We start from the raw sequence: 27,191 nt of genomic DNA on the forward strand, positions 1-27,191 counted from the left end.
CACATGAACGCTGGGATACGTGGAGCTGTTATTATCTCGGTATATGTGCACTGCAGCACGTGTGATCGCTGAAACTCTCTGTGAACTCCTGGACCAATGTGTAACCCCATGTCACAGGACAGCTGGTGCTTACAAGCTCTTGCTACAACATGCTACACATCATTATAATTCAGTGTGGTCAGCCTAATGATTTTAAAATCCGTGGTGTGGTCCAGCCTGGATATTAACGCTCAACAACCATTAATGCACTTCATTTTTTCAGTCACAAAAAGTGTAATATGATTGACTGGCTATTAATAACTTCCAGAAATCTTGTGAAGTGTTATACATAACAGAAACAAGACACTTAAAAATGAGGGCTGGGCAAAAAAATATCTCAATCAGTACCAAGCACTTAAATAATAATAATAATAACGTAAATTAACTTAATTGCCATGGATACCTCAGCAAATGTATTTTTATCTCACCATTATGTGTCCTTTTGTTAACACTAAGAGTTTGGTGTATGTGCAATTTTCCGTGCCGTTGAGCTATTAATATATAGCTAACACAGAACATTTCATTTCTAAACTGTAAGGATGTATGCATATATGCAGACATAGCTAATTAATAACTGTTTATAGTGTTATATTGTATAAATATAGTGTTTATACTTGCTGGGTTGAGAATCTGGGGTTAAAGGGCTAAAGGGCACCTATAATGAAAATCATATTTTGTAAGCTGTTTGGACAGAACTGTGTGTACTGTAGGTATAGTGTTTCTGCAGTCATATTGGAGTGATACAATAGGTCATTTTTTATTTCCTGACATTACAATAGGATCCAAATCTCTCCCATTTTGAGGCCGACAGCAACGTGAGGTAGAAATGCGGTTTCCCCACCCAATGAATTGATTGACAGCTACGAATTAACATTTCTCTGCAGTAATGCTGTCGCTTCACAGCAAGAAGGTCGCTGGGTTGCTGGTTCGCTGTGTGTGTGGATGTTTCCCAGAGATGGGTTGCGTCTGGAAGGGCATCCGCTGTGTGAAAACGTGCTGGATAAATTGGCGGGTTATTCCGCTGTGGTGACCCCCGGATTAATAAAGGGACTAAGCCGACAGGAAAATGAATGAATGAATGAATATCAACAAGAAAGGGTGTGCGCAAAGCAATTTGTATAAAAAGATCTGTTCAGCTCTCTGTGATCATCAATCATCATCAAATGTGATCAAGAATGATTTTTACAAGTTTAAAACGTTTTAAAAACACTTCTGTGGTGTTAAAACATGATTTTTACCATCTTTAAAGGGGTGGTCCACTACGATATTATATTTTAAACTTCAGTTGATGTGTAATGTAGCTGTGTGAACATAAACAGCATCTCTGAATGTAAAATATTCAAAGTTTAATGCAAAGGGAGACCTTGATTTGTACAGAGTTAGCTTAGCAACGCCTACAATTAACGAATTTTGGGGACTACAAAAAATACTTCCGCCCCCTGTGAGATCACAAAAGTTCGTTATTGCGCATCCCACACTGCGCAGGTAAAGGCCGTGGCCAGAGGCGCTGTAACGTTACTGCAGAGAGAGAAATGCCATCCTGCTGTTTCCACAGAGCTGTTCTGTTTCTGTTGTTGGGCTTCCAAATGACACGACCCAAACACAGAAGTGCTTACAGTTCAATATTAATTATGTTCCAGAGAACTATAAAATACATAGCAAGCATGATTTGACAAAGCACAGCTTCCAGAATCTCTCCCAGTTCAGTGCTGGATTCAGTTAAAATCTCCTCAAAGATGGAGCAAGGAGACGCTGTGAACTCTGAGTCATGACCTGTAAGTGTTTTTATTTGTTAAAATTGATCATGACATGTACAGTGTCTAACTTTAACGGTGTGTTGTAGCAAAGATGTAAACAACGGGAAATTATGGTAACCGCTAACGACTTAGCTAACGTTACAAATCCATATTTATCAAACGGCTGTAAACGCACACACACACATACACATACACGCACTCTTGGCCAGCACCTGCGTCTCTCTGTGTGAGACGGCAGAATTTCTCTCTATAGGCAGCTATGCTATGCGTTTTACAACTCGGACAATAAAGTCGCAAAAGATATGTGAACGATTCATGTTACTTACACAGGCATATTCCGCATATGCATGAAAGACGTCCTGTAACGCATTGATTTAAAAAAAATACAGCAATGATTTCCCAACTGGAGTGTAACATCAAAAACAAATCAATCCAGGCTCACAAAGGTCTCATCTCACATCTTGTGCTTTATTCTGTCACCACAGAAAATAACTTAATCCGAGCATGAGAGAAAAAGAACAATAAAAATCTCTCCCGCGCACATGCGCTTCTCGTGTTACAAATACTTCATCGTATACACGCATAAACACACTAAAAGGCACAGAAACAGTTAAAGGAGCCGCATCCCATTTTCACTCGTTACAGACACGTGTTGACTGACTGACTGACTGTTTACACAAAACGCGCGTGCTTGTCAGGGCGTGACGTGAAGCCGATCGGCGTATCACAGCATATTATGATGATGACCAATCAGAGTCACTTGAGGGTGGGCCTTTTAGAGGAACTAGGAAATATGACAGTCGTTTTCATGTTAGCTGAGTAGCTGTGTATAATCAAAGTGAGATTTATGAAAAAATAAGACGATTTCCTTCAAGTTAAACATGAGCACACATTGCTTTGCATCTTATTAACACAACCAAGCCTTAAAAATAACATTCTGGACCACCCCTTTAACACCACAGCCTCATGTCAGTGCAATTATAAAAGAAGACGCTTTAATCCCAGTCTGTGGACGTTGAATCAGGTTTATTTTGTACATTAACACAATGGATATACTTAAAGCAGTGTAAATTAACATGTATCCTGTCACATTTGATTTTCAAATGCGATGTGTAAAACAAATTCAATTATCGCGCGTATGTGAACTTTGTAACAATATTGTGTGTGACTCATTATTGCAGAAAGCTTGAACTCCAAAACAAATGCACCAAATAATCATTGGAAAAGTTCATATTGTAGTATTTCTCACAAACGTTACGTGAGATCTGCAGCCTTCATGTCTGTCAGGATGCTGTTTATCTGACGCAATCAAAGATTAAGGCACACTGACAGGCACGTGGGAATGGTGGGTAGGAAGAACTAGGATTAAAGGCACACGCAACAAAAACATCTGCATTGTGTTCAGAGCAGAAAATCCAATATTCTAAAAGGTAAAATAAATAATCTTATGGGTGTTTTGAGGTGAAACTTTACAGACACATTCTGGAGACACAAAAGACTTATCTTAAACCTTGAAAAAAGGGTAAAACTCTTGCCATTTAAGTAACAAGTCATGTCTAAATGTCAATTCTATTTTTTAGAGTTCTAAGAACAGTCAGGAACAGTACTATTGCACTTGAGTATGGTATGTTCTCGGGCCGGAATTCTAGGCATGGTTAAGTAACTGTGCTGAGCTGTGCTGTTAAGAGTGCGAGTGCGAGAGACATCACCAGTCTTTGCTGGTTACCAGTTTTTCCATAGTTGGCTAATCAATAACACACTTTATTTTTCTGTTATTATAAAGAAGTCCCACAAACAGAAAAGCAAATCATAATCTACAGTTGAAGTCATTTAACTCATTTCAAATAAATGATTTATTTTAACTTTGCCATGATTACAGTAAATAATATTTTTCAAGATACTTCCATACAGCTTAAAGTGACATTTAAAGGCTTAACTAGGTTAATTAGGTTAACTAGGCTAGGGTTATAGGCAAGTTGTTGCACAATGATGGTTTGTTCTGTAGATTATCAAAAATAAAATTACCTTAAAGGGGGTAATATTTTTTTTCTTTTTATTAAAACTGCGTTTTAAATTAAAAAGACTTTCTCCAGAAGAAAAAATATTATCAGACATACTGTGAAAATTTCCTTGCTCTGTTAAATATAATTTGGGAAATATTTAAAAAAGAAAAAAAAATCGAAGGGGGGCTAATAATTCTGACTTCAACTATATATTGCTGCTTACATTAAACTTGCGTTACTAAGGCAACAACTGATGCATCTGGATGACATTTTTTATCTCTTTTTTTTTTTTTTTTTGTATATATATATGTGTGTGTGTGTGTGTGTGTGTGTGAAAAATAAACCATATTAGTCAAATTCCTGACCTTAATCCAATTGAGATCCTGTGGCATGACCTTAAAAAGTCAGTTCCTGCGTGAGAACCCTCTAATGTGGCTGAATGACAACAATTCTACAAAGATGAGTGGGCCAAAATTTTCCCACAATGCTGTAACAGACTCATTGCAAGTTATAGAAAATGCTTGAGTGCAGTTGTTGCTGCTAAGGGTGACAAGACACCTATTAGGTTTAGGGGGCAAAGACTTTTTCACTCAAGGCTAATAATATACACATTCATTTCAAAACGGCATGACTGGTGTTATCTTTGACATAACATAATATTAAATTTGATTTAATTAATTCATTCATTCATAATTATCCAGCACGTATTTTACGCAGTGGATGCCCTTCCAGCCGCAACCCATCACTGGGAAACTTCCATACACACTCACTCACACACATACACTACAAACAATTTAGCCTACCCAATTCACCTATACTACATGTCTTTGGTTTTGTGGGGGAAACCGGAGCACCCGGAAGAAACACACATCAACATGGTCAGAACATGTAAACTCCATACAGAAACGGCAACTGACCCTGCCAAGGCTCGAACCAGCGACCTTCTTGCTGAGGCGAACGTGCTAACTAATGCGCCATTGCATCACCTAAAATTGATTTCATATTTAAATGAATCAAAATATATTTAAAAAAGTGTGTAAAGATCTGAAACATGCAAAATATAAATTAATAATAGGGAAAATAATTTTCACACCACTGTTTATAAACAAACACATATCAACACTATACATATACTACATCTGACTCATATATTATTTCCAATTCAGTCTAAATAAGAATATGTAAATTATAAAACAAAATAAATTACTTTGCAATTGCAGTATGTAAATTGATTTCTGATTAAAACTGGACTTTATAAATCATCAGTAAAACAGTAAACCGTTTCAGAGCCTTCAGCACCACAGTAAGCTCTGATGATGGACTCCTGGTTTTCCTGTTCTCTTTCGACACTGACAGCTCTCTTATGTCTCATGCTGTTTTGCTGATGTATAAGTCAGCACTATAGCAACTGTAAACTCTAAATGTAGATAAAACAGATACTGACTACACTCTCTGAACAAACAGATGTGATGCAACAAAGCAGAGAGAGAGAGAGAGAGAGAGAGAGAGAGAGAGAGAGAGCAACTAGACTGCAAATAGCAATTAGTTGACTTTACGATAACACTTTATTTTGATGGTCCTTTTGAGTATTAGTAGTCTGTCTGCTTAATATCTGTTGATACTGCTGCTAAACAGACATTTAACTGACTGTAGGAAACTTTGCAAATACATGTCAACTTACACTAACCCTTACCCCAGCCAACCCCAACCTAACAGTCTACTTATAATCTAATGAGAATCAGTTGGCATGTAGATTTAATGTAACTTAAATTCAACAAACGGCCCATCAAAATAATGTTTGACCGACTTTACTTAAAAAAAAAAAAAAAGAGTAAACTTAATGCCTTAGGCCCACATGGAATCTGCGCATGCAAAGGATTTTATTTACAGATTTTTTAACCCATCATTACGTCTATGTATTTACCAGTGTAAAATTGTGTTTATTTATATTTATTCAGGTTTTAAATTAATTTTAGTATTATTGTGATATAATAATATCAATATTAAAATGGTCATATGATTTATTTTCAATACAGTTTGTATTGTAATATTTTCTGTCTTTTAGAGATATTATATAAGAGACTTGCTTTAAGCGGATCTAATTGGATTTGTATTGTAAACATTAAACAAAAGGTAAAAATGTGTTGTTGTTGTTGTTTTTTTTTGGTCATACTCCCAAAATAATTCTGAACAAATCCACAGATTTTTTTTACAATATTATCAGCAGAAATAGCAAAAAATATCTGCAGATTCTGCCTGGCCCTATTTAGTTTTAACTATTAAGTAAACAAACTATGTTTGTACAAACTGTTTACTAGGGCTGGGCTATTTAGACTAAAATCAAAATCTCGATGAAATAAACATTTTAATGAAATATTTTTTCATTTATTTATTTATTTTTTTTGCCCTCATAGTTAACTGACAAGTTTTTGTACAGTAAATATGCCAACATATTACAAGTGATAGATTTTTGAATGTAGGGTGCATAACTTGATTTTAAAATAATGGAAGGAAACATACTATCTACTATCTACTATCTATGATTAATAATTGAACATCAGTGCTGAGCAACTGAAATTAAAACACATTGCCTAAAATGCGATCTCCGCGCCACCCACCCTCATCACCGATACCAAAGCGACCAATCAAAAAGCATGTGCCTTGTGCTACTTGTCGTTGTGAGGTGTAGTTACATTTTTTGAGAGGTGGGCGGGTATGCAAAGGCTGTGTCGGACCGTATGTGTGCACTTGGCAGAAGGATAATATCAGCATAAAATAATAAGTATAAATTAGCCTTAACAAAGCGTAGGAAAATAATTAGAAAAATTGACCTGAAAAATTTTGATCGATTGTAGTTCCTGAATGTCGATTTTGATTACTTTTTGATTAATAACCCAGCCCTGTATTTAACACAATGTAATTGTAAAATTAGCAATTTCTGGGCAAAACGCATACTGTGGACGAAATCTTCACAAATAAGACTTTGCTTTGCCACCTGATCTGGTCTTGTGATTCATCAAACAAGGAAATTTATTTTAAAAACATCCTCTTTGCTGCCTTAAAAAAAGCTTAATCTGTTTTTGGACAGCATCACAGAGTAAACCATCTTCCTAAAAATATCACAGATGTTTAGCAGTTTAGCAGCAATAAAAAACTGTAATCACCATGCAAAAAATACATACAGTTAAAATGTATGTAAAGAACACTTTAAAATGTAAAGTCTTATTATTTTATTTCGGCTAGAATAAAAGCAGTTTTTAAGTTTTTAAAACCATTTTAAAGTCAAAATTAATTGCCCCTTAAGCTATATATTTTTTTTGATAGTCTACAGAACAAACCATACAATAACTCGCCTAATTACCCTAACTTGCCTAGTTAACCTAATTCACCTATTTAAGCCTTTAAATGTTACTTTAAGCTGTATAGAAGTGTCTTAAAAAATAGTCAAATATTATTTATTGTTATTATGGCAAAGATAAAATAAGTCAGTCATTAGAATAAGTTATTAAAAGTATTATGTTTAGAAATGTGTTGAAAACTGTTGTCTCTGTTAAACAGAAATTGGGGGAAAAATAAACAGGCGGACTAATAATTCAGAGGGTTTAATAATTCTGACTTCGACTAAATAAAAAATAAAGTAACAATGAACATTACAGAGCTAATGTGATGCTTCTCACCTGACAATGTGAAAATTCAGCTTATGGCATCTACACTCCAGAAGTAGAGGCTCTCATATTGATTAAAACAGGAACTATTCTTGTAGTTCCCACAAGTATTGTGGGATCCACACTTTGCTTTTAGACTGGTTGTGAACAAACCTCACAAATAAATGAATTATGCATGCGCTGGTGAACTTTGAGAGTCTAAATAGAGCATATGCACGTCTTTAATGTGCGAATGTGAATCAGTGATTCAGTCAGTTTACACTTTCTACATTATTGATATTTATAATTCATTTATTTGGTCCAGGGGATTGCTAGACACGAATGATTTTGAAGGTTGGTACATTAAAGCCAGATGCAAATCAACCTACAAGCATCAATAATTTAGTTGTACCTCAACACACGGTCTGAAGAGACAGAGGTGTGCAATGATCAAGTCATGCTCAATGAGTCATGCTCAAGTCAAGGAAAATTATATAAAAAATTACTAATTCATTTCAAAAGAAAAAAAAACTAAAGGTTTAATATTGTTCTGCTTATTATTTCATCATTTTTTTACTCTTCTTTTAGTTAATTTACATTTATCTCATTGATTTTAGATTAATATAATATATTTAATATTTTTATTTGCTTTTTATTGTCATAGTTAAACAACATGTTTTTATAGACTTTTTTTAAGGTGTCTTTGTTACATGTTCCATGTAATTTACTATAGTATTTACAATTAATTATGCATAAGTACCCTAAACCTGCTGTCATGGTCACCAGTGATCTAATCTTCATAGATCGCTGGAGAACATTCACATTTACATGGACTACAATCTTGTCTCATATTAACTACTAGTCCTGTTATGCAACACACACACACACCTGCTCCAAATCTCCATAGATTAGACTCACACAGATGATGCTGCTCAAAGACTGATTACAAGAACTATAAAAACAGCACAAACACGCACATTGTTGCTGAGTCTTATTATTCTGATTTTGAACATTACGACGCATTTTCCTTGCCTTGCCTTATCTTTTGTGTTTGGACCTTGCTTCGTTTTGTTTGTTTACGTTGCATGCTTCCTGCCTTTTGACATCTGCCTGTTTTATCAACCACTAGGCATACGATAACCGTTTTAAGGTATACCGCGGTTTTGAAAAGTTGAGGTTTCATACCATCAAAATTTTCTTTAAAACCATTCCTAAGGTATGTGTAAGATTATTTTAGCTGAAAAAATCTCCAAAGATTTTTACCCAGAAATTTAAAATATATAAATTTTGAAGCAGTAATCACACTACTGTGAAAACGTGATTTTTAAAAAAAAATTTTTATCCAAGGTTATCATACCGTCAGAATCTTACACCAGCCCATGCCTATCGACCCCGACTCTAGATTTCCTGTATACATCTGTTTGATAGAAACAGTGTTGCTTATAATATCTGTACTTCAAAATCTAAATGTACATGGATGTTTTCGGCTACACTTTATTTCGAGGTGTACTTTACACAGTGTAACTTTGTAATGAACTTTGTGTCATTTAACTACTAATTATTATTAATTAACTACAAGTATTTAAAATAAGAATAGAGTTACGCCCCATTCACACAGGGCTTCAGCATCAACGCTTAACTGAAGGCGTGTCTGAAGTTGGGGCTAAAGCGATCATCATAGCAGCATCCGCCAATGAAATTCAGTCAGCAATAGGCCACTGTCTAGCAGGTGTATTTGCATACAGCGATCTGATTGGCTGACGCTTCCGTCGGCACTTGAGAAGTCAGGCTAGTACCAACTTCTGCACCGAGCAACGCCTCTGAAGTGGCGTCGACAGATCCACAATGCAGTTCGGCAACGCCTGACGTCACCTATTCAAAGTGAATGGGAAGCGTTGATACTGACGCCCCATGTGAATGGAGTTAATTATATTTAATTAAATATAATTCATAATTACTAAGGTAAATACATGCAACGTGTAATATAATGTGCTATCTATTTATTTGAAAATCAAGTCAAAGACAAACTCTGCTTAAATAGTGTGTTCAGCATTGAACTCCACTATGTTAGAAATGTGTTTTCATTGCTAAAAGTTATAATTTTAAAATTTATACTGCATTAGATAATAAAATTTAAAGTAATATTTTCTAATTGTTTCGAAATATTATGAAATAGATTAGGAAAGTACCAATAGCCAGTTAGTTTAAAATAGTTTGGTATATTTACTAGGGCTGTGCAATTAATCGAAAATCCGATTTCGATTTTGGCTTCAAACGATTATGAAAAAGCATTATTCGAGTTAAATGATTATTGCATCATATACCGCCCCCTTTCCATATGTTGCTCCTAAAAGCGCGAAAGACGGCGCACACAGCCAGAAGCATGCGGCCGGTCAGCATTCGGTCTTATTCGCACACTGAAGCTGGAATACTTGCGCCTGGTGCCACATCGTGCACCTCCTCTGACCGCGCGTGCACCTTGCAAAACGGACGAGGCGCAAACATCTAAAGTCATCTTAATGTGAGCGCTTTAATGGTCAAATAGGTGTCAAAACGCAGTGCTTAGTGATTATTCATATTAACCCTCATTTGTGTAATAAACAAACAAGTTGAGGATCAAAAGAAACGTGAAAGAGAAACCATTAAAGAGACAGCGCGCGGTGTTGTTTTTATCATTAATCAAACAAAACGAGAGAATTCCTCTGCTCTTGACTGAAGGATTTTTGTAGCTAAAGTTCTATTCTGTTCTTACAGTGAAGATGCTTAAAGCATAGTTTGTTTCATATTTTTATTTTATTGTATTTATTTATCTTTCCTTTCCAGGGAGGATAATAACTGTATGTATACATTGAAGTCAGAATTATTAGCCCTCCTGAATATTAGCAACCCTTTTTCTGCCCAATTTCTTGGAAACTGGAAAAAAAGTTTTTTGTTTTTTTTTAAACATATTTCTAAACATAATAGTTTTGATATATCATTTCTGATTACTGATTTCTTTTATCATTGCTATGATGACAGTACATAATATTTTTCTAGATATTTTTCTAAATACAAGCTTTTAGATTAAAGTGCGATTCAAAGGCTTAATAAGGGTAATTAAGCAAACAAGACAATCAAAATATATTGCTTAAGCGGGCTAATAATATTGACCTTAAAATGGGTTTCAAAATATCTAAACCTGCTTTTATTCTAGCTAAAATAAAACGAATAAGCCTAGAAGAAAAATATTTATTATAATATTATCTATTATTATCTATTATAGGAAATACTGTTAAAATTCCTTGCTCTGTTCAAACATCATTTGGAAAATATTTATTAAAAAAAAAATAATTCTCAGGAGCGCTAATAATTTTGACTTCAACAGCATTCGTTTTAAATAATCGTGATTAAAATTATGACCAAAACAATCGTGATTATGATTTTTCCCAAAATCGAGCAGCCCTAATATTTACCTTTGGCCCACAGCTCTCAACGATATTTGGTTTTTGCCCCTTCATACGAAAAAAGTTTGGACACCCTTGATTTAGACTATTAAATCAACTGAAAAATGTTTTGAGGGCCTCCTAATTCAACAAAATGTTGCCATTTTCAGTCATGCATCCTGCCATTGATGCTACATTTGTCTGTATTGTTCAACAAACTACAAAATTATCAAACGTTTTTCAGTTCAGCACTGTCTGTTCAACAGAACCTGAACTTTAACAAGTACCACAATTATGAGCACAGGCAGCAAGTACTTTGTTTACTTATGTTTTATGTCCTGCTTCTGTCTGTACTTGTCATCACTCTCATGTGTTAGTCTGAAGCCCTTGGTTTACATTTGGCCTTTGGTACTTGTTTGGACTTAATCAGATAAAACATTTGTTAATTTTTTTGTTTGTGTGTTCTCTGTAATGGAAGCCTCAAACAAGGCTTCCTGAAGGTTTCCATATAAAGTGCAATCAAAAGACTTACACATTGCCATCATCAGACCATGGAGGAGACTGGAATGTTTATATTTAGCTGACAAAATGTGATGTAAACACGAGATACAACTTGTCCTGGAGGTCTATATTCAGCAAAATCCATGACAGACAGACAGACAGACATGCTTAAGCACCTAAAATGGGATAGTTGACCAAAAAATTAACATTTCCTCATCATTTACTCACACTTTATGAATGGATATGCAATGACTAACCAATTTCACTAACAATCGTGCTTTAATTTGGCAAAGTTAATTAATCATAAAGGCTTCTCAACAGCACGTTTCTGTAAGATGGAACAAAATTGCTGCAACTAAATTTGTCAACTGTGCGCTAGTTCAAAATTCCGAGCATGTACATCGAGGCTAATACGCAGACACACTGGATTAACTGAAGCTAGGAGCATGAAGTTGTTCACATATTGTGTCTTTTGTGCACGCAAATTCTTTGCTTCCAATGAAGGCATGCAGCGCACCTAGTTGAAAACATCTTCACTTTTACAATGCTGTGATCAGCAATGCATTGAAAATGGTGAAGGAAGCAAAAAGCTTGCGCTTTCCACACACTTTTAGACACAATATGTGAATGGCCTCTAATGGGGTGTAACGAAGAGCACAAACCACAGTTTGGAACGCATGTGACCCATGAATTAATAACTTTTTTTAACTTGTAGGTTCATCCAACATCCAACAATTGCAAAGAGATCGTCTCCCGCATCATTTAAGTCACGCATATGAAAGCATTTTGGCTTCCCTGTAAAATATAATGATGACGAAAAAAGTTGTGTTGGGACCTACCTAAATTCTTTCTTAGCTTAGTGTTAGTGTCTTAGATAGTGTTTTCTGTCACTGTTTGTTTAGCCTGTATTAATGCATTCAGTAAAAAAAGCTGCACTATTAAACAAGACTGTGATTCAAATCCGCACAACATGAATGATAAAGGATAATGGTTTGCTATGTTTGTTAATCCTTCAAAGCGATCCATTCAAATTTGCGTTTGATCGAGAGATTCAGTTTTTACACTTTTTCAGTTCTAACAGTTCTATCGGACATTTTGTCAAAACTGAGACATATTCTTATTAAATGACAACTTATTTACATTATGGGAAGTTTTTATAAGATGTTTACATGTTTTTAGACTTTTTACTTAAAAAACATGTTACACACATACTGTTTGGTATATGGAATGCAAAAACTTTGAAGCTCAATATCTCAAATTCATTCAGTACGCAGATAGAACCTTATTATTACAAGGTCAAGAATTAACTAACACAGACGAACTGGGATAACAAGTATTTCCCATATAGATACTTCAGAAATAAACACTGATGTTTATGGTAAGGATTAAACTCACCGTTTAATGGAACTTGACGATGGTGAATGTCATAGCATTGTGTAACCAATGGGTGGCGACAAACAACCATCAAAATCATGTAGCCGAATAGGTTTTCAAAAATGATCCACCTACAATGAAACATTTTTACGTGTGAATTGTTGAATCGTTAATTGAAAATAAATATGACATGTTGTACAAGATGTTGGATTTCTATATTTAGCATTATCAGCAAAAGTAGCAAAGATTTTTTTTTTTTTTTGTATTGAATATTTTCTTCTTTTTTCCGCTTGCTCTCTGACAAATTTTGTGACAAATTATGCTGCTGTCACACTCGAATTTGAGCATGCAAAAATCTGTAGTATGGCACTACAAAAAGGGGCGGGATTAGACATTTAAAAAAGTAAACGACTAAGTCAAGTGATGAGATTTTGCAGGTCAGAGTTCACCAAGCTTGAACTTTGCAAAGCAGTTAACTTCAAAACTTGTCGCACGTGCTTGCGTTTCTGGTCTGACGCATTCACTTGCGAATGAATGGAAGTCTTTGGGGAGAAAAGCCCAGTGTGACCACAGCTTTACTTGAATGAAATATGTTGGCTGGAAATTAAATTTTAATTTCAGAATCAATGCTGTGGTGGTGAGAGTTGAGCGTGACTTTCAGTGCAACATTAACAACGTACACATGACGATAAAAGCAGATGATAACAGCAGTTAATTTAAGTTAATAGTAGCCTTTATTTTATTGATAATAATAACATTAATGGTGTCACAGTGGCACAGTGGGTCGCACAATCGCCTCACAGCAGGAAGGTCACTGATTCGAGCCACAGCTGGGTCAGTTGGCGTTTCTGTGTGTAGTTTGCATGTTCTCCCCATGCTCGCTTGGGTTTCATGCGGGTGCTCCGGTTCCCCCCACAGTCCAAAAAACATGTGGTATACGTAAATTGGGTGAGCTAAATTGTCTGTAGTGTATGAGTGTGAATGAGTGTGTATAAATGTGTCCCAGAGATGGGTTGCTGCTGGAAGTGTATCCGCTGCTTAAAACATATGCTGGATAAGTTGGCAGTTCATTCCGCTGTGACAACCCCAGATTAATAAAGGGACAAAAAGAAAATTATTGAATGAATAACATTAATATTATCAGTGTAAAATTACTACTTACGGTATGTTTAAATGTCAAAAACTTGTCCAAAAAGAGAAATGCATTATTGTTTGTTTTCTTCTTAATATTATTATTATTTTGGGCTGTATTATTTGCTTACCGAGTAGCAATAAATACCACTTTAAAATAAAAGGAGCTTGCATGTAATAATTGCATATTAACCGTGAAACCGTGATTTTTTCTCAGACTATAATTGTACAACCAAAATCTATAATTGTTGCAGCTCTATTTATGAATTTATTTTTTTCTGTTGAAAAAAAAAACTAAATAAAACTAAATATTCTGAAAAATTCTGGGAAAAACAACAATGGACATCCAAAGTCGGAACAAAAACTTCTATGGAAGTCAATGGCTGTTTTTCCCAAGATTCTTCAGAATATCTTCCTTTGTGTTCAACAGATGAAAGAAACTCAAACAGGTTTAGAACAAGTGGATGATAAGTAAATGATGACAGTATTTACATTTTTTTGGGTGAACTGTGCTTTTAAGAAAGTTGTTGATTTCACGTTGGATTTCAACGTGGAAGGAAAATGATATCAAAATCACCCTAAATTAAATAGTGTCAGATCAAGTAAGCTGGTAAATTTAAACAAGGCCTAAATTACTTTAAATTATTCAAGTATAACATGCCTTAGATCGAGCTCTCTGAACCGAAAGACCTTTTCTCTAGCACTTAATTGCTTGTTATGAAACCCTATCTTGTCTTGTAACAGCTTCTGTTGATGTCGTAGCCTTAAGGAAGTACCTGTAAATGTCTGAATGCATCAGATGGTTCACACTCCAGATCTCCTCAAGCATTAAAACAGTCTGAATGGGTTTATGTTTGCATTGCAAACATAGTAAACATGTGTACACTCATACTGTAGATAATTCCGAGTCACCAGTAGAAAGCAGATGTTGGGTTCAGATACACATCTATGACGTAGAAGCAACCAGTGTTTCCAGCTTAGCTTGTTATCCACTCAATTAGGCTGACTTTCATTAAGGAAGTCTATAATACCTGGAGAGAGCTGTCCATTAGCATCGCCATTCAGCTCAATGGCATCTGTTCAGCTGGTGTATTTGCTTACAATTAACCAAGTTAGGTTAAAATGTCAGGGTTTTGAAAGTATTGTTATTTTCAATCTGTATTTCTTTGCATCGATAGAGTTAAAGTCTGAGGGTTCCAGTGTTGTATTGAATCGCAATGACTTTCAATATGTGTGAAAAAAAAAAGATGTGTAAAGTGCAATTACACATTATTATTATTTTGAAGTAAGCTCAAGATCAAAACATGATCGAGAGTTATATATTTATTTACAATGTTATACAAATATATATTTATATTACCCTTTAGAAGGGATCGTAATTGTCTGATTGACCTTTTGCGCATTGGTTATCATTAAAATGCGATGAGTGTGCTGTGCAGGAACACGAGCTTTAGATTAACTTTAACCAAAAGAAATTGGTCCAAAAATGCATTTAGTAAATGAGTTGTGCAGTGACATTAATAGTTTGATGAAGTGAAGTATACAAAAATTAAGCAAACAGTGTAAATTTATGCAAATAAAAATATTTAAGCATATTAAAGAGTTGACATTTTAGATGGCAAAATATTGAAGGTTTGTGTATTGTTTTAATGGGTGACGCACATCTAAAAAATGGTGAATACTACAATAACAGTAAATGTTAATGGAACTGCAGTATTAAATCAGTTTTTAGGTACTTGAACACGGATCAGAGACTAAACACTGATGACAAAAAAGTTGTCAACATAACCAAGGTTTTGAAACACTAGCCATAGAGTATTTATTCTGAAACTTTGGCTTTAACAATGGCAATCAATAACCCAAATTATTACATAAGGTTTATGTTAACGGTTTTTAGCAAAGGTAAGTAGAACAGAACCAACCAACAACCGACAAAACAGCTGTTTTATCTGAAAGCCTTTAGTACAATCGATGAAGAAACATTTCAGCATATCTAAATATCAATAGCAGTCAGAATAAAGGTCACAATTACCAGCTTATCAATACATTTTGAACTGCATGCGATCCTGTCAATTCGTGCTTTGCGTTATTGGTGATGTTTTGGTAAATATCTATGTTAAAATGACGATAAGAAAATCAATAAATGATATCCTAATTTTATTAGATTATTAGAGTGTAATTAAGTTAATATACAACCCGAGTTCTGGGTGAATCAAACCTCAAAAACTGTCCGTGATTCCTGTCATTTCTCGTACCACGCGCAGTCTGCTGCGCTCGTCTCTCCGCGCGTGGATTTATGTTCACAAGATAATGAAAGTGTTCATTCTACATTATTTAGATACGTGTTCTGTCATCTTATAAACACATTTAAAACTGCATTGATTTGGGGTACGTTTAAAGGCAAACTGCAACACGATTGTGAAAGTTTAGCGTGCGTTATTAGATATTACACCCAAAACATTTTATAGTTTTAAAGATTTCTTTAGGTATTTGTTTACACAGTGCAGGCGACATACTGTTTTGCCCTATCACTGCATTGATAAGACTGAGGTTAAGCAATCAGAAAACATGTTTTTAAGAGTTTCTTTCGCAAGACTAACCTACATAAGCTGGTAGATTTACTTTAGGTGTTACTTTTTTCGACATAAAAATAACTGTTTAATGATCTCTACAAGAAAATAAATCGCTTTTACTTCTATTAACTCTCCAAACCACAAAGCAAAAGCAACATAATATTTGAATAAACTGCCAAACACAACATTTAAACTAGAACCAAAGGTCAGAACTGGGAAATAAATTAAAACAGATTTACCTTTAGCACGTTTAATTCCACGAAAGTCCCCAATCTGTGATCCACAAGCGGGCATCTTCAGAAGAACGAAACTGAATCCCGGCGCAGGATTTAACGCGTAATCCAATCGTGAATGGATTGATGCAAGATGAATCCCTCGGCGAGTATCAATCTGCTTTTCAGATTTGGTGTGACTGAACTGCGGTGACACTCATGAGTTCCAGCGCACGAGTACAATGAAGTGCTCAAAGTGAAGCTGCGAGCGCGCGCCCGCATCATCAGCCTGACGTCAACACTCAACCACTATTAACTGAATTACACGATCTACTAAATCACACCATTAATTACACTCAGTGCAATTGGGTTATCATAATAGAGTTTAAAGTGAAAGCAGTGTCTAGGTTCAGTAAACAAGAAACATAGTCTACATTTATGGCAATAGATCATTCATTCATTCATTCATTCATTCATTCATTCATTCATTCATTCATTTATTCATTCATTCATTCATTGTGGTAATCGTAGCGTTTATATATATATATATATATATATATATATATATATATATATATATATATATATATATATATATATATATATAAGATTAGAACATTTAACTAATGCATAGCTAACAATGAACAATATATTTTAAAGTTATTTATTTGTTAATGATATAATATAAAAATGTATGTCACAGTTTATTCACGTTAACAAATAGCTACAACTTTCTTTTTGTTTTGTTCTGTTTTAAATATTTTAGTAGGCTATAAATATTGTTAGATTTTTTTTATTATTATTTAACCCTTTAAAATGGCACTTAATAAAATACTTATTAGGAAAACCTTGCAGCGTTATTATTACATTTTAACTTAGCTAATAGTAATATTTGCTAATAATAAATAAATAAATAAATAAATAAATAAATAAATAAATACTGTTCCAACCCAAATTCGGAAAGAAAAATCTGGAGGAAAAAATAGATCAAGTGAAACTTTTAAATAGTTTTTTAACCCAATATCTGGGTTACTCCATTTTTAACCAAATGTGTGGCTTTTAGCATTAATACAGAAGGTAAGAAGTCTTATAATTATTGTTTTGTCAGACGAAAACAGTATGTATTATAATGAATGAAATGAGAACAAGTTGTTTGTGACATTTATAAGAATATTGTCCTGAACTTTTTCTTCATAAAATATATTTGACTGATACATGAATGACAGCGTTGGTTTACCCAACAGTTGCAGTATCAGACATGATGACATTAAACAAACACTGATTCTGTCTGAAACACTCATATTTGGTTTTGTTTTTATAAAGCACCCCATTCCTCCCCCACCGCCTCCCCAGAAGTCCAGAGTACTCTGATTGGCCAGCTGACAGCAACAGCTTTGTTTGGCCAAATGGCTTCAGCATGTACAGGAAATGTAGCACACCTAACAAAAATCATCAGTTACAGCTTCCAATGTTTTTGCGTTTATAATCACAAACAGTTAATTCTAGTGTTGCTAATAAATCATTTTAAGCCCAGGTTACATTCTTGCAGTAAGAGTGAACATGCAAGGGCATGCTTTTCAAAAGCATTGTTTGGCAATTGTGGTTGCAAGAATTTTTATTTATTTATTTATTTATTTATTTTTCGTTACCTGCACAGTTTATCTGTTTATTGCTCAGTAAATGTCACATGACAAAAGTTTGTGGTTGTAAGTTAAAGCATAATAGTAACTCTCAAGCATAATTTCTCAACATGACATATGAGTTAACTTTATTTGTACTCGTAGGAAGATTGTTTTTGCAGCTAAGTTTGGCATTTGATACAAATAATTAAATCACACATATACATACCCACATATACGCATACAAAGTACCCTAAAAGATTACAGTTTATTCAGAGCAACAATAGATGATGGGAAAAAGCTACAGTATTTCTAAACCATTTTGCCCTACTAAAAAGCATCTAAAACCTTCGACCCAAAGAGAGCAGGATAAACTCCTCAAACAGAGGATAAAAGCTACAGCTACTAATGTTCTGGGCAATCCGTTAAAGCTGCCAATACAGGGATACAATACTGATTGTGATTCACCAATCAACCTGCTAGAGCACCTAATAACCTGGCTCAATCTATTCCTGTTTTTGAGAGACAGACCTCCAAACCATGCCACCAGAGCGAAGGATAGAATAGACTCAATAAAAGCACAATAGAAAAAGAGTAAGCCTATTGGGGCCAATGTGAAAACGTGTTTCCTAAGACAATATAGGAGCTGATGCCCCTTCTTACACACAGCATCACAATTTACCTTAAAGTTTAAAGATCGGTCAATAATGGTTCCCAAATATTTGTAGTTCTCCACCCATTCTACTATTTGACCCCTAATATTAGTCGCCTCATCTGCTGTATGATTCCTTCTAAATTCAATAATCATATCCTTAGTTTTTGTTGCATTAAGTTTTAGATTGGACTCCTCACACCACTGAACAACATGATCCACTATGGGACCATAACTAGTTTTATCTCCTTGGAGGAGGCTTACAATCACAGTGTCGTCTGCATATTTTAAAATTAAAATGATTTTCAAATGTGCTCTGACACATGTTTGTGTACAGAACAAATAAAAGTGGGAATAACACACACCCCTGAGGTGATCCGGTGGAAGAGCGGGCATTCAGCAGGAACTGTTTATTTGCAGTTTTTGCCTAAAATCCAGCCAACAAGATCATTGCTTAGTTGAAAATAATCTAAAAGTCTCTGGATCAAAATATGAGGAAACATTGTATTAAAAGCTGAAGAAAAAACTAGAAATGAAAGCCGATCATGAGCCCCCTTACCGTCATGATTCTTGAAAAGTAAATGCAACAGAGTGATAGCATCTTCCACACCTCTAATAGGCCTGTATGCAAACTGCATTGGGTCAAGAACTGTTCTGTACTTTTAAAAATTTCTGTCCTAATCTTTTTTTTTTTTTTTTTTAAATCTCCATAGGAATAGAAGTCAGAGCCACAGGCCTTAAAACATTTAAAGTTGAGAGGCTACTGGACTTGGTATGACATGGTATTGACATAATATGACAATAGTGTTCTTCCAAATTTTTGGTACATGCTGTTTTTTCCAGAGACTGATTAAAAATGTAGTTAAAAATGTGCTAACCTCAACAATATATGACAACAAAACTAGTCATAATGGTAAGGTTTGGGAAATTGATAAATCTAAATAAATAATATTGATTTGTTTAGATTGTTAGGATAGAATAACATTTGTCTGAGATACAGACATCTGAAAACCTGGAATCTGGGGGTTAAATAAAATCCAAAAACTGAGAAAATCTTTAAAGTTGAACAAACTGAATGTATTATTCCACACACGTCATCATTTTAACAGCATAAACAGGCAGAACAACATATTCAGTAGTACATTAACTGTACAATCATGCTATTTACACCCAAGTTTCACCAGTACAGCTGCTCATATAAGGAACTTACCAAATCCTGGCATAATGTTAGAGTACATCCTCTATATATGACCCAAATTAAGCAAAACTCTCAAACAATCTGGTAAATTGTTTTGTAACTCTCTGGAAACTCAAAGCATTAGAATAATATGAGAACAACACTACAATTCACTGAGGCCTGGACTTTTTATTTGCACATGCCTTTGGGTGGCATTATGCTAATGTTTTTAAATTGTGTTGTAGATGTTCGCGCAAATAATATCTGGATTTGTGTTTGTCTTGGGAGAATCTCCTCTCTGTTAAATAGAATAAATCCTCTTTGTAGGAAACTTGAACTTTGCAGATCGTATTAAACATGCACAAACAGATATATTACACATATTACACATAGATGTATTACACAAAAGGAAGCTTCACATGTCCTCTTTAATGAAACATAACATCATTAAAATGACAATTCTGTCCAACCCAGACTCATTCTAATTATGTACCTCTATATGCGTTTCTGGAGAGAGCAAAACACATCCCAGGAGGTATATATATATATATATATATATATATACTGTTTTTTTTTGTTTTTGTTTTTTTGCTGTTTTTGTATGCTTTTTGAGATCTCAAATTTCTCTCTTTCTTATGCGTAGTTCAGACTGCGTGATTTTAACCCCGATTTTGGCTCGCCGACAGGTTTTGAGAAATCGCCGACAAATGCTTGAAATCACAGGCAAATCGCTGCTCGTGCACGTGAGTGACAATCCCACAGTATGAACTATCAAAGACGCGATCTGAGAGAATTGCCGATGAGTCGCCGATGCCTGTGAGGTATTTGGCGTGCCGAATATCTGGAGCTGTCGGCGATTCAAATCATGCCGTGTAAGGAGAAATGGCTAATTCCCTTTAAACCCAGGTGAGCAAATATGTACATGTTCTACCCCATTAAAGGCTTCTTTCTCATTATGTAGTTAATAACAAAAGATATACTACATGTTTTTGGCTGTGAGACGTAGTTTGGACGAAGTTGTCGGCGATTCTCCCTATAGTAAAGTCATGCAATGTGAATGTCCATGTCGCCGAACCATCTTGCAGTGTAAACAAAGCAGCGACGAAACGCTAGCCCAGATAGTCATGCAGTGTGAAAACACCTGTAACACGACTAGTTTGAAAATTATGCAGTCTGAACTCGGCATTACTCTCTTAAAAAGCACCAATTGACCCGTTCCCACCTACTTCCCTAAACCGAACTGCAGTGTTTTCAAAAGCGGTCAAAAAAAAAGAAAAGCCCTCGTGGCAGCCTGATTTTAACCACGTTTTCAGAATTTACCACATTCTCACCCTGTGATTTACTTGTTTATTTTAATTTTTGGAACCATTCTTCGGCGGACTTGAACGTGTTGCGGTCAAGTCCTTTCTTCGGGCACTACACAGTAAAATCATTGGAGTAAAATTTACTCAGTTCAGAGAATATTTGGTCCCTTTCTAAATTGGGCAAAATTTACTCAGCAGCAGAGTTAAAGTTAATGAGACAATGATGGGGTTAATTAAGTGATGATTGAGGACTGATGATGAACACCTGCTGTTAATAAGCAGAAACAGAAGAGAAGCAGCAGCAGCTTCGCTCATTGCTTACCTGATTGACTTTATTTCTGTCAGATATTCACAAACTTTTTACTGAGAATAAACTGTTTTAGCTCTTTGCATTTTACAAAAAAAAAAAAAAAACAGGTTTTTTTTTCCCCTGGTGTCACCATCATGGAAAAAAAGTGGTTGATTTACTTGGACTCAATTTCTACTGTTAATTTTTCTTTGCCTACTATGACAAGTATAAAGAAAGTACATGTGATCAAGTTGATTGAGAAATCCTGTGTAGATTCTTACTCTTAATAGGAGTAACTGTACTAGAAATTAAGTTTAAATGATGGTTTATCACATAAGAAACAAAATTCTGTGTTTTTCAAAAGAATGGACCTCAGCTGTGGTGTTATATTTAGATACATTGAGCATCTGCATCACTTTAGAGACACAGACATCAATAATCAGCGTATCTATCTTAACAGTGGTTAGAGATTTATTTATTTATTTTTTTTTGGCTGCAGGGCATGGTAAGAGAATCATACAACATTCATCCATAGTTCCCAGCATGCACTGTAGGAAAAAAAAACTCACCATAGTTGAGAAGCATACGCTGATTCTTTATGTCTGTGTTTTTTAAGTGTTTCAGATGTTCAATGTGTTTTATGATCTGATAAAAGTATTGGTGAGCTCCATTTTCTTAATACAGTGCTATTTTGTAATACAACATTATTTAAACTTAATAGGTCAAAAACAATTTTACTGACTTGACCAGTGACTAAATCACCACAGAATCAATTATCCACACCACAACTACTCTCTTTATATAATATTTGCCACAATACACTATTTGGTAAACAAAGAGAAATTGAGTCAGAGTCCAAGGAAAGCAGCTACTGTTCTCCTCAATGGTGACAGCTTAAACACAAAAAGTGGTTTTGTTTTTTTTAATGTTGTTGTAAAAAAAAGTCAATTCTTAATAATATCACTATATGGAAATTTGTAGAGTGTGGCAGAACTAAGGCCAAACAGGTTGTTAATAAGTAAAGCTGCTGTTTGTGGAGTTACTTAATGAAACTTTGCTAAGATTTTGAGTTATTTTATGTGTTTTATTTCAGTTTATTTAATCTACAGCTGTGACTGAAGGTAGATGTAGTTTTGTGTTTATGCTTATTAACAGCAGGTGTTCATCATCAGTCCTCAATCATTACTTAATTAACCCCATCATTGTCTCATTAACTTCAACTCTGCTGTTGAGTAAATTTTACTCTGAAGATTTTACTGTGTACCATACACCCAACGCAACAAGGTGCATATCTTTAATGTCTTTACAAATGTAAAAGAATTTAAGGATTAAAATATTACAAAAATTTATTTTTTCCACATAAATATAAAAACCACTGCTTCTTTGCCTTCTTTATCTTGGAGAACTTTTTCAGTTTATTAATGACGTTCATTCATTTTCTTTTCAGCTTTGTCTCTTTTTAAATATGGGGTCACCGCAGCGGAATGGACCGCCAACTTATTCATCATATTTTTTTTATGCAGCAGATGCCCTTCCAGCCGCAACCCATCACTGGGAAACCCTCATATACTCTCATTCACACACATACACTACGGACAATTTACGTAGCTGTCTTTGGACTGTGGAGGAAACCGGAGCATCCGAATGAAACCCATGCAAACACAGGCAGAACATGCAAACTCCACACAGAAAAGCCAACTGACCCAGCTGAGGCTCAAACTAGCGACTTTCTTGCTGTGAGGCAAGTGGGTTACCTAATGCGCCACCATGCTGCTCCACAATTTTAATTTGTATAATATTATTATTAGTAGTAGTAGCATTTATTATATGCATATTTATATTTGTTTTATTAAAACAAGCTTAGATTTTATCAGCCTGCAGGGTTTGGTTCATATGGGGCATAGGATGGATGCATATTTGGATAAACTCAGATGTTGACAACACTTAATTATTATTGTTCATTTATTCATTTGCTGGAAATTAGAACTGAATTTAGAAATAGTTAGAAATAACAAATCTTTGCGCTTAACAACCAAAATGAAATATGTAGACTAATAAATGTTTTCAAGGCAGTGTGTACAACACCGTTATCTCATTCATTCGTTCTTTATTGTTAATTTCTATATTTTCAAACTAGTGAAGCATTCAGTTTTTTCCAAGTAAACTGACTCTTAAAGTAAATGGGAGATGAGACTTTATGCTCAAAACACACCCATAACTCATTAACAGAATAAGCACAACCCTGTTAGTCAATGCACCACGGCGCAAAGCGTATTTTTCAGTCTTCAAAATAGCAAAAGTAGATTCAGACTTGCCCTTAATGCTTTTGCGCCATGTGCTTTAGACCTTGCGTCTAGATTGTTAAAGAAGAGCCCTTCATCTCAAGTCCGCTGACGTACACGGTGAGCTACTGGACAAACTCGTAACAGCAGGAAAGTCAGAGTGGTCAGCTGGTAAATGCGAAAAGGAACGGCGTCATGCCGCCCCGTAGTTCCTCTCTACTTCTGGCAACATAATCTGCGATTTTCAGAAATGTATATACACTGAAATAAATTATCTAAAGATGATTCCTTGGATTTATTAATTTCAATTTATGTTAAGTGGTTGTAAACAATTTATTTGGGCTGAATTTAAACAAACAAATTAAGTTGAACTTTAATAAACTTAATTTGTTTGTTAAATTCCACACAAATAAATGGTTTGCAACAGTTCTACATGCAACACTTGTGTAGGGGTACATTTTCAGAATGAGCCTTCAGAACCACTTGAGAGTGAGTGAATGATGAGGGGATTTTAATTTTTGAGTGAACTGTCACTTTAAATGACTGAAAGAAACTCTCCATTTAGGGGCCTAAAGAAAATGCAGACAGTGTTGTAACTCACTCGTCATATATACAATGTACCAGCGCATGCAATGTCCCATAACATCTTCAGTACATAAACACCATATTCTTTAGCTTAAATATTAGGCTCTGTCATCATGCAACAAGCATGCTGTGAGCAAGATCCATCACTGCATTGTGTGTGTTCAAATCTGCTGCCTTTAGCAGTGTGATTTATTTGTGTGAGTGAGGAATCGCTGGGAGGTCCATCATTACAGTCAACGCCTCACACAGTGCAACTCAGTGTTTTTTAAATCATAAAATGAAATGTTAAAACACTATTAGCAGAGCTGTTTCTAAAGGTCGTGGCACAACATGACACAGAAGCTAAATAATACCAAATAGCACCAATTGGTTATCACAACTTAATTCATTCATTCATTTTCTTTTCGGCTTAGTCCTTTTATTAATCCAGGGTCGCCACAGCAGGATGCATTGCCAACTTATCCAGCAAGTTTTTACACAGCGGATGCCCTTCCAGCGGCAACCCATCTCTGGGAAACATCCACACACACTCATTCACTACAAACAATTTAGCCTATACAATTCATCTGTACCACATGTGTGTGGACTGTGGGGGAAACCAGAGCACCCGTAGGAAACCCACACAAACGCAGGGAGAACATGCAAACTCCACAAAGAAACGCCAACTGACCGAGCCAAGGCTTGAACCAGTGACCTTCTTGCTGTGAGTTGACAGCACTACCTACTGCGCCATTACAACTTAATATTTCGAGTTAAGATAACTTATGTGGATGGAATGTGTTGACAACTTACATATCACCAAGTTTTATTTAGCTGAACTCATTAGACTTTAAAAGAAGAGTCAGCTCATATACAGTATAGTATAGTATATTGATTAACTGCTTCAAACAATCAAGCTTTAAATATGACAAATATGTGCAAATGAAAACAAGTGAATAATTATGTAAATCTACTTTAAAATTGTATTTGTATGCGTTTTGTAATAAATATTTATTTATTTATTTATTTATTTATTTATTACAAAACGCATACAAAGCATACAAATACAATTTTAAAGTAGATTTAAATAATTATTCACTTGTTTTCATTTGCACATATTTGTAATATTTAAAGCTTGATTGTTTGAAGCAGTGCTTGTCTGGCACAATGGCGCAGTAGGTAGTGCTTTTGCCTCACAGCAAGAAGGTCGCTGGTTCGAGCCTCGGCTGGATCAGTTGGCATTTTTGTGGAGTTTACATGTTCTCCTTGCATGTGTGGGTTTGCTCCAGGTGCTCCAGTTTCCCCCACAGTCCAAAGACATGCAGTACAAATGAATTGGGTAACCTAAACTGTCCGTAGTGTATGAGTGGGAATGTTAGTATGGATGTTTCCCAGAGATGGGTTGCGGCTGGAAGGGCATCGTAAAACATATGCTGAATAAGTTCGCGGTTCATTCCGCTGTGGCGAACGCAGATTAATAAAGCGACTAAGCTAAAAAAAATGAATGAATTAATGAATAATTAACAATGGTGTGAATACAGACACACATTTTAAGAGAATGTGTCTATATTTATTTATTGAATTAAAATCCATCCTGTATTTTGGAAACTTGATTTTTGCTCTGAAAACTTTTATGTTGATAAAGTAACTTCAACAAAGTGGGTTTCTTTACTTTTTTTTTTTTTTTTTTGAAGGAAAAAGCATTTTATTGTCTTGGAAATCACAGTACAAAAACTAAAGTAATTGGCTTCTACTGTCACATTTAGGTTCTGTTTTAGGTTTAATTCCCTATTACCATTTGCATGAGATGTCAAGTCAGTCTCTTTGTTGATAAATTTGCTCATACCTTAGCTTCTGTTTCTTCCTGATTGCATTTCATTATTTTAGCACTTATAGGTTTTATACTTCAGTATTTACTAACAATTATTGCTAGCTTTTTATTATTATAATTGTTTAACTGCATAAGGCAGTGCTTTTTGCTTGTTCAAGGACAGATTTTTTTTTTTTAGAGTGGTCATGATAATAATGGTTTTTGACTTATAAGGTAATTCTGTTCTGTAAAAATCCTGTTTCCATCACAGAAAGAATTTACACTAATTGCCTGATTTATGCAGATTTCCCTAGAAGGAGATACAAAACTCACTTTTTCATAGCTGGTTGCAAGAAAGCAGACCCAGTTGACCAATGAACAAAACAAAAAGGTGTTTGACCAAATTAATTAGACAGACAAGGTGATGATAAGGTCCAAGCAATGCAGGCAATGACACAGGAAAGCCAGTGGTAGGGACAAGATGCTCCAGAATCAACAGCCAACCAAGAATGGAAGCAACAGTGGTCAAAACCATAGATATTGGCAGCAATCCACTCCAGACTGACAGGCCAGGGAACTCAGGACACAGAAGAAGACTAAAAAAAAGTTTAAGAAACAAGGCAGCAATTATTATACAATAAAACCAACTAAATCTAAAAGAATGTAAATCAAATATAAATCCTAGTAACAAGAAAACTAGTCTGACTTGGGAAAATCTGAAATGGACTTCTAGAATCTTAAACAATCAAAAAGACAACTAATAATAAACTAATACAACACTTGGATTGGATATAAGGATAAAAGCAACACAAAAGTTGGAACACTAAACTAAGTAATA

General features: G+C 35.0%; 1 protein-coding gene across 9 annotated transcripts in view; it reads right to left on the reverse strand.

The window, feature by feature from the left end:
- The window catches only part of gcgra (glucagon receptor a), a 213,987-nt gene extending 197,087 nt beyond the window's left edge, over positions 1 to 16,900 (reverse strand). For 7 of the 9 annotated variants that reach the window (XR_015481187.1, XM_087245126.1, XM_087245119.1 and 4 more), the window contains exon 1: positions 16,684 to 16,900. The gene's annotated coding sequence lies outside the window, so the exon portion shown is untranslated. Of the gene's footprint in view, positions 1 to 12,761; positions 12,872 to 16,683 lie in introns of all 9 variants that reach the window. The other 2 variants (XM_087245127.1, XM_087245120.1) reach the window with 1 other exon arrangement.
- Between the last annotated feature and the right edge of the window lie 10,291 nt (positions 16,901 to 27,191).

The sequence above is a fragment of the Danio rerio genome, chromosome 3 (genome assembly GCF_052040795.2).
Source record: "Danio rerio strain M-AB ecotype USA chromosome 3, GRCz13ab, whole genome shotgun sequence".
NCBI lineage: Eukaryota > Metazoa > Chordata > Actinopteri > Cypriniformes > Danionidae > Danio > Danio rerio.